The sequence below is a fragment of the Xenopus laevis genome, chromosome 5S (assembly GCF_017654675.1).
Source record: "Xenopus laevis strain J_2021 chromosome 5S, Xenopus_laevis_v10.1, whole genome shotgun sequence".
Taxonomy (NCBI): Eukaryota; Metazoa; Chordata; class Amphibia; order Anura; family Pipidae; genus Xenopus; species Xenopus laevis.
Genome location: NC_054380.1, coordinates 79,795,832 through 79,810,200, shown reverse-complemented (window position 1 = coordinate 79,810,200; position 14,369 = coordinate 79,795,832).

Below are 14,369 nucleotides of genomic sequence, written 5' to 3'. Positions count from 1 at the left end.
CTAAATGAGTAGTGGGTGACTTACAAACACTGAAAGTAAATGCTGACGTTCATAGACAATTGGCTTACATGAGCTGAATTTTATATGACATTCTAGTACTCAAAGATGTAGAGTGTATCTTTGATGAGGAGGCCGGATGGTTGTAGACAGCAATGTGAGTGGCTTGGTTATTGTTTGTTTATGTATCATATCTGATTAGTCAAAAGAGGAAACATAGTTTTAAAAGAACGACTACGAGAGGTCGAAGAAGGAACTAAGAGTTCGATTTTTAAGAACATTGCAGCATTCCTGGTGGAGAATGGAGGAGTACATAACAATGTTCCATGAAAATGGCAATGTCTTTTGTGTGCACTTTTAAAATCGGTGTACAAATATTAGTCTTCTGTGCATGGCCCCATATAAGTAGAATGTAAGACTTAGATTGAAGGTTTTGTGGGGCTAGGACCTCTTTCCTTCTTTGTCTTTTAACACATGACACTTAAAGGAGAAGGAATGGTCCAATCTATGGGGGTACCCACAATGATTGTAATGACTTACCTGATACCCAGGGACAGTGGTCCTGTTGTCAACTCCAAAAACTACTGTTAGTAGCACTAATAAACATTTAGTGAAAAAGTGCATAGGTGAATGTAGGCGTCTGCATACAGGTATTACATAGGGATATTTTAGCAAACAGGTCTTTGTAAATTGACTGCTATGGTCCAGAAAACTTAAAGGAAAACTATACTCCCCAAAATGAACATTTAATCAACAGATTGTTTACATCAGGGATCCCTAACCTTTTGAACCTGTGAGCAACATTCAGAAGTAAAAGAAGTTGGAGATTAACACAAGCATGAAAAATGTTCTTGGGTGCCAAATAAGTACTGTGATTGTCCATTTGGTAGCCCCCATGAGGATTGTCAACCTACCTTGAGGCTGTGTTTGGCAGAGCACCTGTATTTTATACAACCAAAAATTGCCTCCAAACCAGGAATTCAAAAATAAGCTCCTGCTTTGAGGCCACTGGGAGTAACATCCAAGGGGTTGAAGAGCAACATGTTGCTCACGTGCTACTGGTTGGGGATCACTGGTTTACATCATATTAAGTGGCATATTAAAGAATCTTACCAAACTGGTCTATACTGTATATTTAAGTACATCTTGCCCTTTTACATATCTTGCCTATGTGCTGCCTCAGAGATCACCTGACCAGAAATACTGCAACTCTAACTGTAACTGGAAGAAGTGTTAAAGCAAAAGACAGAACTCTGTTAATTGGCTCAGGTGACCTCAGAAGTATGCAAATAAAGGAATAAGTGCGGCTCACCAAAAGCCCTTGTTGGTTTAATTTCACGGGTTATCCTGTGTACGATATCCCAAATCAATGTATCAATAATGCAATTAGTTGTGGAACAAGTTGTGCCTGACAAAGGGCATTGCCCGAAACATGTTGTGTAACTCTGCTTTCCAATAAAGAATATTGCAGTCGAGCTTGCTGCCCTGGATTTGTTCCACAACTAATTGCATTATTGACCTCAGACGTATGGTTTGTTAGTATGTTTGTGTGCACAATGAATCGTACGATCCCAGAGGGTGGCCCTTATTTTTTAAAATGGCATTTTTCTATTTAAGATTACCCAATGGCACATGCTACAAGAAAAGTATGAAAATGGTTTATTTACATGAAGCAGGGTTTTACATATGAACTGTTTTATGCAATATCTTTTTATAGAAACCAACATTGTTTAGGGAGTATAGTTTTCCTTTAAACTGTACAAGATTATTAGAATATTGTTTAGTAACGCCTAATCCTAGGAGGTGTTACATTTAACAGTAATTATCACACTATTTTATGCTTTTATCCTAAAAAGATGTTAGTGAATAATGCGTTAGGATTAATTCTATTCTATGAATATGGCAATGTGATTAGAATACAATTCGATCAAACGATTAAATCCTTCAAATCGAACGATTCAAAGGATTTTAATCCATCGATCGAAGGATTATCCTTCGATCAGAAAAACCTTGGAAAGCCTATGGGGACCCACATTGGCCTCGGTAGGTTTTAGGTGGCGAACTAGGGGGTCGAAGTTTTTTTTAAAGAGACAGTACTTTGATTATCGAATGGTCGAATATTCGAATGATTTTTAGTTTGAATCGTTCGATTCGAAGTCGAAGGTCGTAGTCGAAGTAGCCAATTCGATGGTCGAAGCAGCCAAAAAAAACATTCGAAAATCTAAGTTTTCCTCTATTTTCCTCTATTCCTTCACTCGAGCTGAGTGAATGGGCCCCTAAGTGTTCACATATTGAGTGCTGTCATTTTGTGTGCTGGTCCCATACAGCAAATATAGATAGGTATTACATTAACTGCACTGATAACAGAAGAGGTCTGATGGCTTTCAGATTTAAAATATAAAGCTGGTTTGCAGGGAAAATAGCCAAACTGTTAAGCTTTTAAAATATATAAATATGTGAAGGCTAAACCACAGTATTATACAATGTAAAGGCATTATACATACACCCACGCATAACAATATACAAATATGTACAAAAAGAAAGGTTGAATTTTAAAGGGCATCAGGTAGTTTTCATTATTCTAATGCATTCCAAGGTGGAAGGAACTCAAACGTTAATGCAGAAGTTATTGTACTAAAGTTCACTTAAGTAGATTAAAATTGTTTGTTTTCTTGTTGCTTTTAGAAATAGTTTTGGAAACCCAAAGGTTCCTGTTGTATTAAAGGGAAATGCATAACTGCAAATGAAAGGATTCTTAAAGGGGAACTATAGTGAAAATGTAATATATACATATAATATACATCATACTGAATTAAGAAACTTTATAAATAAAATCAATTAAATATTCTGCATCTTTTCTGACATAATCAAGTTTATCTTCACTATCCCTCTCTCAGCATCTGTTTCTCTTCATTCTGTCTTCATGCAACAGTTGGGTGTCAGATATTCATTGACAGTTAGATCCAATATCTTAAACTGGCCATAGACGCACAGATAATGTCATACAAAACAAATTTTCATACGATATTTGGTGCGTGTATGGTGGGAGATGAGCTGACTGATATCGGCAGAAGACTTGGATATTGGTTGGCTCGTCGATCGGGCTGGACGGAAAATTTTAATTGGGCACCTATGAACATCGGACATTGTTAGTGCTGAATCGTCAGATACAGGTAGAATTCTATTGTTTCTCCTTTTATATCTGATGATTCAGCTCTACACGTGTGTATTGAAACTAACGATCTTTCTTGGAAAGATCTTTTCCAAGAAAGATTGTAATTTTTATGTCTATGGCAACCTTTATAGGGGTGTTTTTTTCCCTAGCAGATGTATTAGAGATCATTCAAATAACTGATTCCAGTACAAACAAAATCTAACAAAATAACTGCCTTTTGCACAAATTCTGTATGTAGAGAGACAGGATGTCTGGTGATTTTAAAAAAGTGAGCTCTAATACACCTTCTAGGCAAATAAATTGGATCTAACTGTCAATGATTAGCTGACACCCAACTCCTGCATGTAGACAGCATGAAGAGAAACAGATGCTGATAGAGGAATAGTGAAGATGAACTTTATTATTCAGAAATAGTACAGAATTTTTAATTGATTGTATTTAGAATGTTTCTTATTTCAGTATGCTGAAGCCTATATTAAAATATAATAATTTAAAATATTAAAATTGTATAGTTCCCCTTTAAATCACTTGCTCCCATATATAGTAAAAGGCACAGCATTTGCCCAGGTGCAGTAAGGCAACGTATTGCCTACAAAATTCATCTGGGTTACTGTACTGTCATCTGTCAAATGTAATACTCACAACTCTCACTGTGCTGACTCCTGATCTTGTCCATTCCCCTATCTTCTGTCTCATGCCCTCTTTTTCTATTGAGCAGGACCATCTTCACCTTTTGCATATTTGTATGTAGTCTGTATGTTTGAATGATGAATATACTTATCTATTGTGCAGTGTTGGGAAATATGTCAGTACTAACCACGTATTCTGTCATGAGGGTCAAAACTGGCAGTTTTGATGCTAAAAAGGTAAATACTAGACATTTATTTGCTTTTTAGATATAGTTACAATAAAACTAGTATAGGACCCATGTGCTGATTATGTAATTGGTCATCCTGAGCAGGTGCATATAAAATACAAAAAGAACATTAATGTGCACAGCATTGTGGCTATATGTTCCGTGTTCCTGAATTATAACAAAGTTTGTAATTAGTGTGCATTGACTTCTGACAGGTCTACTATTCAGAGCCAGCAAGCCTAGATTTCTAATTAGATACCCATCTGGTACCACTTCAAAACTAGTAACTATCAACAATTTGCTTGGCACACAAAATAGCAAAAGTTTCATGGAAAACATGAAAGAAAAACAAGCAGTTAGAGCTAAGGCATGGCAGATTTTCATAAAAATGCAAAGAAACTTGATTTTATTTAAATGGCAACTATGACAGTTATTTTTAAAGAAACTTAATTTGCTACAGGAATAGCATAGCCCTACGTGCAAGCAAAACTCATAGATAAAAGTTAATGCTTTGTCACCGGGACAAATTTCATATACATATAAACAAAAAAAATGAATTTGATAAAGTTATAGTTGCCTGAAAGTAGTTCTGAATTTGAGTGGTACCTTTAAGTTCGTTTTTTGAATTATTTGCCTTTATCAGCCTCTTTCCAGCTAGAGGTCACTGACTATAAAACTAAAAGACAATTGCTCTGTGAAGTTACAATTTTATTTCAACTAGTTTTTTTTTAACTTATATTTCTATTCACATTCTAGTTTGTCACTGAAAATACTGCCTGGTTGCTGAGGTAAATTAGACCCTAGCAACCGCATACAGTAGCTGCTAAAATTCCAAACTATAGAGCTTGTGAACAGAAAGCTAAATTATTTAATTTGAAAGTGAACTACCCATTTATTATCTTAAACTACTGGATTTTATTTGAAGGAAACTATCTTTCTTGGAATAATAAAAAATAATACCATAATAAAAAATACATATTTTTAACTTTTTCAGGGTGTGCCCGGAGAGAGTGGTCCCTCTGGCAATAAAGTGGACAAGGTAAGTAACAATCTTTTGTCACGTCACTTTATTGACACTGGGCAGATTTGGCTTAGTACAGTATCCCTTTGCCACCAATCAAATTTTTGCTTATAGTGATCTTCATGCAGCTGTCCCTCTCTGAACAAAGCTAATCACTGATTGGTTACTATAGGTTACTGTCCAGGTGCACATTTGCCCAGTTATTTCTCCAATTTCCTCTGTTCTGTTAAATTCTGTTAAAAAATTCTGTTAAATGTATATTGAATTGTACTGCCTGGAATATTTTCATTTGTTAGGGATTTATGGAATGCAGTTCTAGAAATTTCAACATCATTATTATGATTGTTACTATCACTTTCTGGCAGTCCCCCCCCTTTTTTTTTATTGCTTTTCATTTTTGTTTTGTTTTCTCACTGCTTCCAAGAAGTATTTTCAGTGCATAATATACAGTAATTTCATTTGATTGTATGTTAGTATTCTTTATTTTTGTTATTCAAATGGCCACTTCCTCTGTGGGCCAGACAATAAATCCTTTATATATATATCTGCCTGCAGCTTAGGTAGAACCTAATTTCAGCCTTGCCATTATATATATATATTTCTTCCTGTGTACAAGTAATTCAAGATTCTTACTCATGCAATGTAGAGAGTACAATGAGGCAGTAATACCAGCATTTGGAGGGCTGCAGAGTACTACATACTCCCCAACTGTGCCATTTTCTGCGGGCCAGTCCCAATTTTATTTATTTTAAAAGTGAACAAGCCCCTTTAAAGGAGAAGGCAAGGTTAAAACTAAGTAAGCCTTATCAGAAAGGTCCACCTAAATATACCAGTAAACCCTCAAAGTAGTGCTGCTCTGACTTCCTGTCAGCTTAAACCTCCTTGTCCCGGGCGTGAGCATGCTCAGTTTGTTCCTCTCCCCCCCCCAATCTCTGCTGTAATCTGAGCCCAGAGCTATGAGTGAGCAGGGAGAGATTCAGGCAGGAAGTGATGTCACACCAAGCTAATAGGGCAGCTGCTATCCTAAACAAACAGAGAGCTTCTAGAGCTTTTTACTCAGGTATGGTAAAACATTCTACAGAATAAATATAGCATTCTAGCTTGCACTATTGCAGCTTATCTATTGGCAATAAAATGCCTCTGTAGCCTTCCTTCTCCTTAAGACATGCAGGACTATTTTTCCTGAATAACCATGTATCAAACTACTGCTTATATATGCTGCAGTCTTTATTTCTAACAAAATCTAAGGTGGGCAAAAGGAAAATGGAGGCTGATCCAGATCTTATACATCACAACCAATTTACCAGATTCTGTGATGATGATGATGGGAGTATGAACACTGGATTGGCAATTCTAGATGGAGCTGACAGCCGGGAGACCAGTTTCTCTAGTAGTGGTGGGGAGGAGAGTAGAGTCAGGCCTAAGCAGATTCTGGTTGTAGGGGACTCAATTATTAGGAAAGTGGATAGGGTAATCTGTTGTCGCTACAACCAAACAGTTTGCTGTCTACCTGGTGCCAGGGTTCGGCATGTGGTTGATCGGGTAGACAAATTATTGGGTGGGGCTGGGCATGACCCAACTGTCTTAGTGCATATCGATACTAATGACAAAATATATGGTAGATGGAAGACCTTAAAGAGTGATTTCAGGGATCTAGGCTCTAAGATCAAGGAAAGGTCTTCCAATGTCATATTTTCTGAAATTTTGCCCGTGCCACGTGCAAGTTTAGGAAAACAGCGGGAGTTTAGGGAGCTAAATGCGTGGCTCAAGTCTTGGTGTAGGAAGGAAGGGTTTGGGTTCCTAGAGCACTGGGCTGATTTTTCCTTGGGTACAACCTATACAGTCTTGACAGTTTGCACCTCAATGGAAGGGGGTCCACGGTGCTAGGGGAAAGAATGGCTAAGAGGTTGGAGGAGTGTTTAAACTAGGCAAGGGGGGGTGAGATAAAGAATTATGGGGAAGCTAGGGTAGACTGGGCGGTGGGATTAGTAAGGGGTCTTGGGGTAGGAGTGAGGGGGGCATACAGTTTACCAGCTAAGAAGGTCCCTCTGTTACAAGGAAAACAGAATAATGCTAACTTGACATATAATTCTAGATCCATTTGTTAATTCATCAGCTAAATGGACTTCTTTTTTGGAAACTAGTGTAACATCTAAAGACCTTTTGAGATCTTTCCAAAATTTCAGGAAATATGTAAATTCTGAGGGTTGGAGAGATCAACATTATCGATTTACTCATCTTGGATATGGAATATTATTCCAGAACTCTATGGACTCTCAGAAGGTTTCCTATTGTCCTAAATGTAGAGAGCAAAATGTTGATTTTTTTCATTATATTTGGTCGTGCCCATTTATTAAACAGTTTTGGGAGTATGTTACCTGCTTTATTAAAAAGTCTATTAAGTCAGATATTGTATTAAATCCACATTTTGCTTTATTGGGTCTTAAGGACTCTTTTCTGGTGGCAAATAATATTTCATTAACAAATTTTTCAACCGAAATATTTGATTATTGCTGGTTAGTCCTGGCAGCTTCCCGGAAATCTATTTTCTTATGTTGGATTAGAGATGATCCCCCACAGTTGAAAGATGTATTTTCATATTTATACAATTTATGTATCCAAGAGGTCATTAGATACAGAGTTGATGAATTATCTCAGAGAAATAAGATTGAATGTAGATGGTCTTTTTATATTGCAACTCTTGATGATGCTAAAAGAAAACTCATTCACATACTTATGGGGAAAGATGAAAATAACTAGTTATTTTATTCAAAGACTAAGCCCTTTCACTAAATTGCATTGTTTATCTTATCTAAATTTTCTCGACTGAGTCATTAATTTTATTCTGTAAAGCTTGAGCTATATGGAAAGTACAGGTCTATTTATATTTATATATTTATATTTGTATTTGTTTTAACTTTTTTTGTTTTAATGTGTATGGTTGATATTGTACTAATTCTTTTTGAATTTCATATACAGATGCAGCCACTTTGGTTTGCCTGTTTGACACAGAATAACTAAACACAGATATCCCATTTATCTCATTTAACACAGAAAACTGTGTCACAACATCCCATCTAATTAAAGCATTCACCATTGTGAACAATGGTGCTTTGGTATGCTAATGAAAAGGTTAAATGCATTAAATGAGTTAAGATAACTTTAGATAACACAGTTTCTTCAATTAACTCTGAGTCATGACGCATTTAACTCACAAATCCAAGTGGCTTCATCTGTACATGTTTCTGTATAACCATATGCTTGTGATTATCAAAAAGCTATGTAAATTATTCATATTTTATTGCAAACTCAATAAAAAGAATTTGAAAAGAAAAAGACATATAATTCTACACTAAGTAATGCAAATTTCAAAAGTAAAAGTAGTAACCTCCGCTGTATGCTGGGAGACCTAGTATTAATTGCATGCTCTAAAAATTATGATATAATTGGTATTACTGAGACCTGGTGGGATGAAACATGTGACTGGATTGTGAATTTAAATGGTTACACCCTTTTTAGTAGGGACAGAGGGATTAAAAAGGGTGGATTAAAGCCATGCGATAAAGAAATAACAATAGCTGGCACTGGTGAGGGTGTAGAATCCCTCTGGGTAGAGATTTTGACTGGGCAAAAGGTTACAAAGAGAATTATCATTGGTGTATGCTATAAACCAAGTATGTATAAGTGTCAAGTATGAAGCCCAGCTACTCTTGCAGATACAAGCGGCTTCACAGCTGGGTCAAGTTGTTGCTATGGGTGACTTCTATTATCCAGACATTGACTGGGGTAATGGGGTTGCTAAGACAGAAAAAGCTAGTAGGTTTGTAAATATGCTGAATGACAACTTTTTATTCCAGCTCATTCAAGAACCTACTAGGAATAACTCACGTTTGGACCTTGTAATAACTAATAATACTGAACTCATCTCTAACATTTGTGTGGGTGAGCATTTAGGGAATAGGGATCATAACATGGTCTCCTTTGAGATTCTGTTGCAGAAGCAATTCTATAAGGGAGTAACTAAAACACTAAATTTCAGACGTGCAAACTTTGACAGTATAAGGGCATCTCTGCAACATATTAAGTGGGAAATGCTTTTCACAGGGTTAAACACAGAACAAAAATGGGAAGTCTTTAAAATGCTGCTTAGTAAATAATTGTCAGTATATTCCACTTGTAAGCAATTCTGAGCAGTGTCATTCTGTGGCTACTAAAGCAAATAAAGTTCTGTCTTGCATAAAAAAGGGCATTAACTCAAGGGATGAAAACATAATTATACCTCTTTATAGGTCCCTGGTAAGGCCACATATGGAGTATGCAGTGCAGTTTTGAACTCCAGTCCTTAAGAGGGATATAAATGAGCTGGAGAGAGTGCAGAGACGTGCAACTAAATTGGTTAGAGGGATGGAAGACTTAAATTATGAGGGTAGACTGTTAAGGTTGGGGTTGTTTTCTCTGGAAAAAAGGCGCTTGCGAGGGGACATGATTACACATTACAAGTACATTATAGACAAATAGCAGGGGACCTTTTTACCCATAAAGTGGATCACCGTACCAGAGGCCACCCCTTTAGACTAGAAGAAAAGAAATTTCATTTGAAGCAACGTAGGTGGTTCTTCACAGTGAGGACAGTGAGGTTGTGGAATGCACTGCTGGGTGATGTTGTGATGGCTGATTCAGTTAATGCCTTTAAGAATGGCTTGGATGATTTTTTGGACAGACATAATATCAAAGGCTATTGTGATACTGTATAGGTATGGGTATATAGAATTTAATTAAAAGTAGAGAGGGGGTGTGTGTATGGATGCTGGGTTTTCATTTGGAGGGGGTGAACTTGATGGACTTTGTCTTTTTTCAACCCAATTTAACTATGTAACTAGCTATGTATCAGTTGCATCTGAAGCTTATGAAATTATGTTTGATATTCATTTCTTTTTCTCTAGAAAAATGTATGACTTTCCTCCTTCCCCAAGACCCACATTTACATTTTAAAATGACCATAGTAAGCTATTTGTGATAAATTATTTTCCAAATATTCTGTAGTTTTGTCAGCAAAATAATTTAGTTTACATGAAAAAAAAATAAATGGTTATCTAGATCCATAAATTACTTTTTGCTACTTTGATTTCTTGTGTGCTGTCCTTCTAAAGCCTTTTAGATCATGTTTCAACAAGAAAGATCAGTCTTGTATTTCATTTATCACCGATACTGTAAAGTTGCTGAAAAAATACAGATTTAAAGCCGCCTAGAATGCAGACTATATGCAGAGCTATATGCAGGTGGTGGAAGAATGACGTACGTATCAAGTTCATTTTAATACATCTGTTTACTTTATATATCTACGATAGATTATAAATCACCCCTTTGCAGCAACTTAATTATTATTTAATGTTTCATCTCCAGGTATTCATGTATTGTAAAGAAAACAAATCCTCATTACATAAATGACACTGCTTCTCATCCCAGCTTCATTTTCACAGCGTGTGTCTACTTTATCTACTTTTTGTAAATTAAGGCTTGTGGACACTTGACAAATGACCCTTTTTTATATAATGATAATTTCATGGTATTTTTTTTTTATTGTTTTGATTTGCAGGGGGATGTTGGTCCAAGAGTGTTGCCTGGCCTGCCAGGACTGGTAATTATATAACAGAGCAAATTAGGTTTTCGATTGTACAGCTTGTAAAGTAGATGCCATAAAATCCATAAGGTTTAGTGCCTAGCCAGCAGAGCAGGCAGCAACTCAGCTAATAAACACAGGCAAATGACTTTCTGTAAAATCATTATTTTGAAACAAAATAGTCCTGTGTGGATGACGTCCTGCATGCTTCACAATCATAAAACCATACAAAAGCTATGATGTTTCCAAATAATACAGATAAGAAGTCACTTTGTAACAATTTATTTTATATATATAAATACGTTATATGTTTAGGCATTAACATCACAATTTTTACAATAACCAGTAATATGAGCATGCATATATAAATAATATTATTTCTTTGTGTTTAACACACACACACACACACAAACACACACACACACACACACACACACACACACACACACACACACATATATATATATATATATATATATATATATATATATATATATATATATATATATATATATATATAAACATCCAGAGTTGCTGCTATTCAGAAGATAAAGCAGGACATCACAGCAGAAGCAGAGCAAACGACCAAGGCAGGAAATGAGAAAGTATAGTGCCCGAAATGGACTCAAAAGTTAATGATACTGGGGTTAAAAGGACTTCTGTTTATCCTGTAGCAGAGGTAGTATAGGATTATTATTGAGCATTTTATGATCCTAATTTACTTTGCTATGTATCAAGTGTCTAATGAGGGAAGTGCACGGAACAGAGAAGAATTCCCTAGTGTAACTCTGAAAAATACATCTTCCCAAACCAATTATAAACACCTCAATTCCTGTAAAAAAAAAAGAATTAGTGTGATTTGTCGTGCAAACAAAGCTAGAATTGCATAATATGTCAGAGTGAGAAACAGACACCTGTCCAACTGACGTGATTATCAAGTGATCCTTTCAGTGGCATAACTAAAGTGCGCTGGGCCCCCTGCAAAAAACTCTCCACCGGGACTCTGACCACTCCACCCTGACTCCTCCACCCTGTGTCTATGTGATCTTCCTCCCCCACTTTAGGTAAGAGAGCGGCTGGGGAAGGAAATGGGGTTTCTTGTTAGCTATAGAGGAAGCAGACCCTGCAGTCTGGGCCCCACTTTTCCCCAGGCCCCCCTACGACTGCAGGGTCTGCTTCCTCTATAGTTACGCCACTGGTCCCTTTTGGATACTTACACACTGAGAGGCATATTTATCAAGGGTCGAATTTCGAATTGAAAAAACTTCGAAATTCAAATTCAAAAATAAGTCAAAGTTTTTTTGGGTCAAATAGGGCAGATTTCAGCCGAATTCAAATCGTACTAATTTAAGGAATAGCGCATTCGATCAAATTCAATTCAAAGTTTTTCAGAATTAGATTTTTCAGTGTCCACCAATTGACTCCAATCAGGTTCTAGGAGGTCCCCCAATGGTCGAAATCGAATTTTTAAAGAGACAGTACATGATAAATTTCTATATTCGAATTTTTTAATTTTTTTCGAATTGAATTTGGACTAGTCCCTAGTCGAAGTACACAAAAATTAGCTTGAATTCGAATTTTTTTAATTCGAAAATTGACCTTGAACTTTCAATAATCTGCCCCTGAATGTTTGAATACTAGGTAGCCACCATATTACACTCTTTATTATAAAATGTTACTCCACTAAATTTCCAAACCAGTACATGGTATTTTCAATAAAGATATGAACCAAATAAAGTTGTAACTAACATATGTGTATTTCCAATATAAGAGCACTCAAAAGTTACTGAAGGCATTTTCTACCATAGATTGCTGCTAGAAGAAGGTTTGTGCCTATTTTTCATTATTTACTGTGTTATACAGTAAATATATACAGTATATTTTATACTATGTATAAAAATTTAATTAAAGTTAGAAAACAGTATTCTGTTTTTTTAAATAGATTGACATTGCTTCCATTGATAAAATTGTAGAAAAGTGACTTTAATTTCCTTTACTTTTTCACTTTTTTTGTGTTAGGATGACAATATCATGACCTTCTGTAGAGTCATACACAGAGACAGTGATAAATTCTGCTTTAGAACATTGTTTCTAAAACTGTCAGACAGGCAGGCAATTCTGGTAAAGGCTCTAGTGAACACCTTATTTCCCATATATGCCTATTCTTCATATAGTAGTTTATTTAAGGTTTCCTTGTCCTCTTTACCTGCACTGAGGCTAGTCTAGATTTCATGTTAGAATTATAAGTCCAAAGTATTTTCTTCTGTATTGCTAAAAAAACAATATTTCTAAGTCATTTTTGGTTGCAGATGCTATGCAAAAATCTGGGAATGGTCTTACGCCTCTTCTAAATGGCGTAATAGAAACTTCTTTTAAAAGGACAGAAGCCTATAAAGAATCTCATAGAGAATGAAGCAATAATTGCACAGCAAGTTGATCAGTATTAACAGAGGAAGCTATATAGTAGATACATGACCACACTTATAGCATATACAGACAAACATTTTCCAAAAGTGATTTACAGTTATATAGAGATATTGTCAGGAGACAGTAGGGGGAGGCCCTGGTTTTGAGAACAATTTTTCCATTATGTAACATAGGACACTGATAAATATTCGCATTGTATACAACAATTTTGCCTTTGAGAAAACTTTGTTCCTCACGCAGTAGGATCATGATTGTGAATTTTATAGTGTGCAGTGTATGTAATAAAGCTACTCAATGAAGCGCCACCTTCAAACACTTCGTAAAAATGTGCAATGTGCAATTAAAATTTGCAATTCAGCAAAAGTCTAATGAAGAACAATACATAGTGACATACAAAGTTTTATTCTTATTTGTACGCAAATTTGCTCTCTTCAAGAATTTTATTAAATTTTTCCCCTACGAGTGAGATACTGCGTGTGATATATATAGATTCATCACTCAGCACAGTTCTTTTAGGCTGCTAAAAAAATTAACATTGAAAAAAGAAGAAGGAAGACGTTAACAACCTTTGCAAGGTGGTGTCGACCAGATTATGCCATGGCAAGGATGGTTTGGCATGGTCGATGGGCCCCCTTGCTGTTGGAAATTGTGGGACTCCAAGGCAAATGACAAGGGTGTGCCCTCACTGTCAAAGGGATCCTAATGAGGAAGACCTGCCATTAAATAAGAGTGACCTGCAGTTAAACGCCAACTTTAGGGGGAGGCTAGTGTGTCCTATGGAGAATACAGAAGGGCTGGTCAAATATGTTACTTAACACATTTGCCCAAAAATGTTTTTAAAATGTTTTAATACCATCCTCCACTTCCCACCAAAACAAAATAGATTCCTAATAATCAATGGTTTCTGCTGCATTTGTCTGCTAACTTCTTCCTTCTCACCTGTAATAGAGCAGAATATAATTAACCTATATGAAATCTTTATGCGTTTTAAAACACAAATATTAATAAATACATATATATATATATATATATATATATATATATATATATATATATATATATATATATAATATGGGAAAATATTGTCACTGCAGCACAAGAATGTTTCTGGATGGTGATGGATAAAAAGAATGAAATAATTTAATTGACTTTAGGAGATAAATAAAATATTGTACTGGCGTTTGGCTCTGTGTTAGAGCAGCATGCCAGTCATTTGCTTACAGCCACATTGGGACAATAATGTTGGCAGGAATGATATGTTAAGCCTATCTGT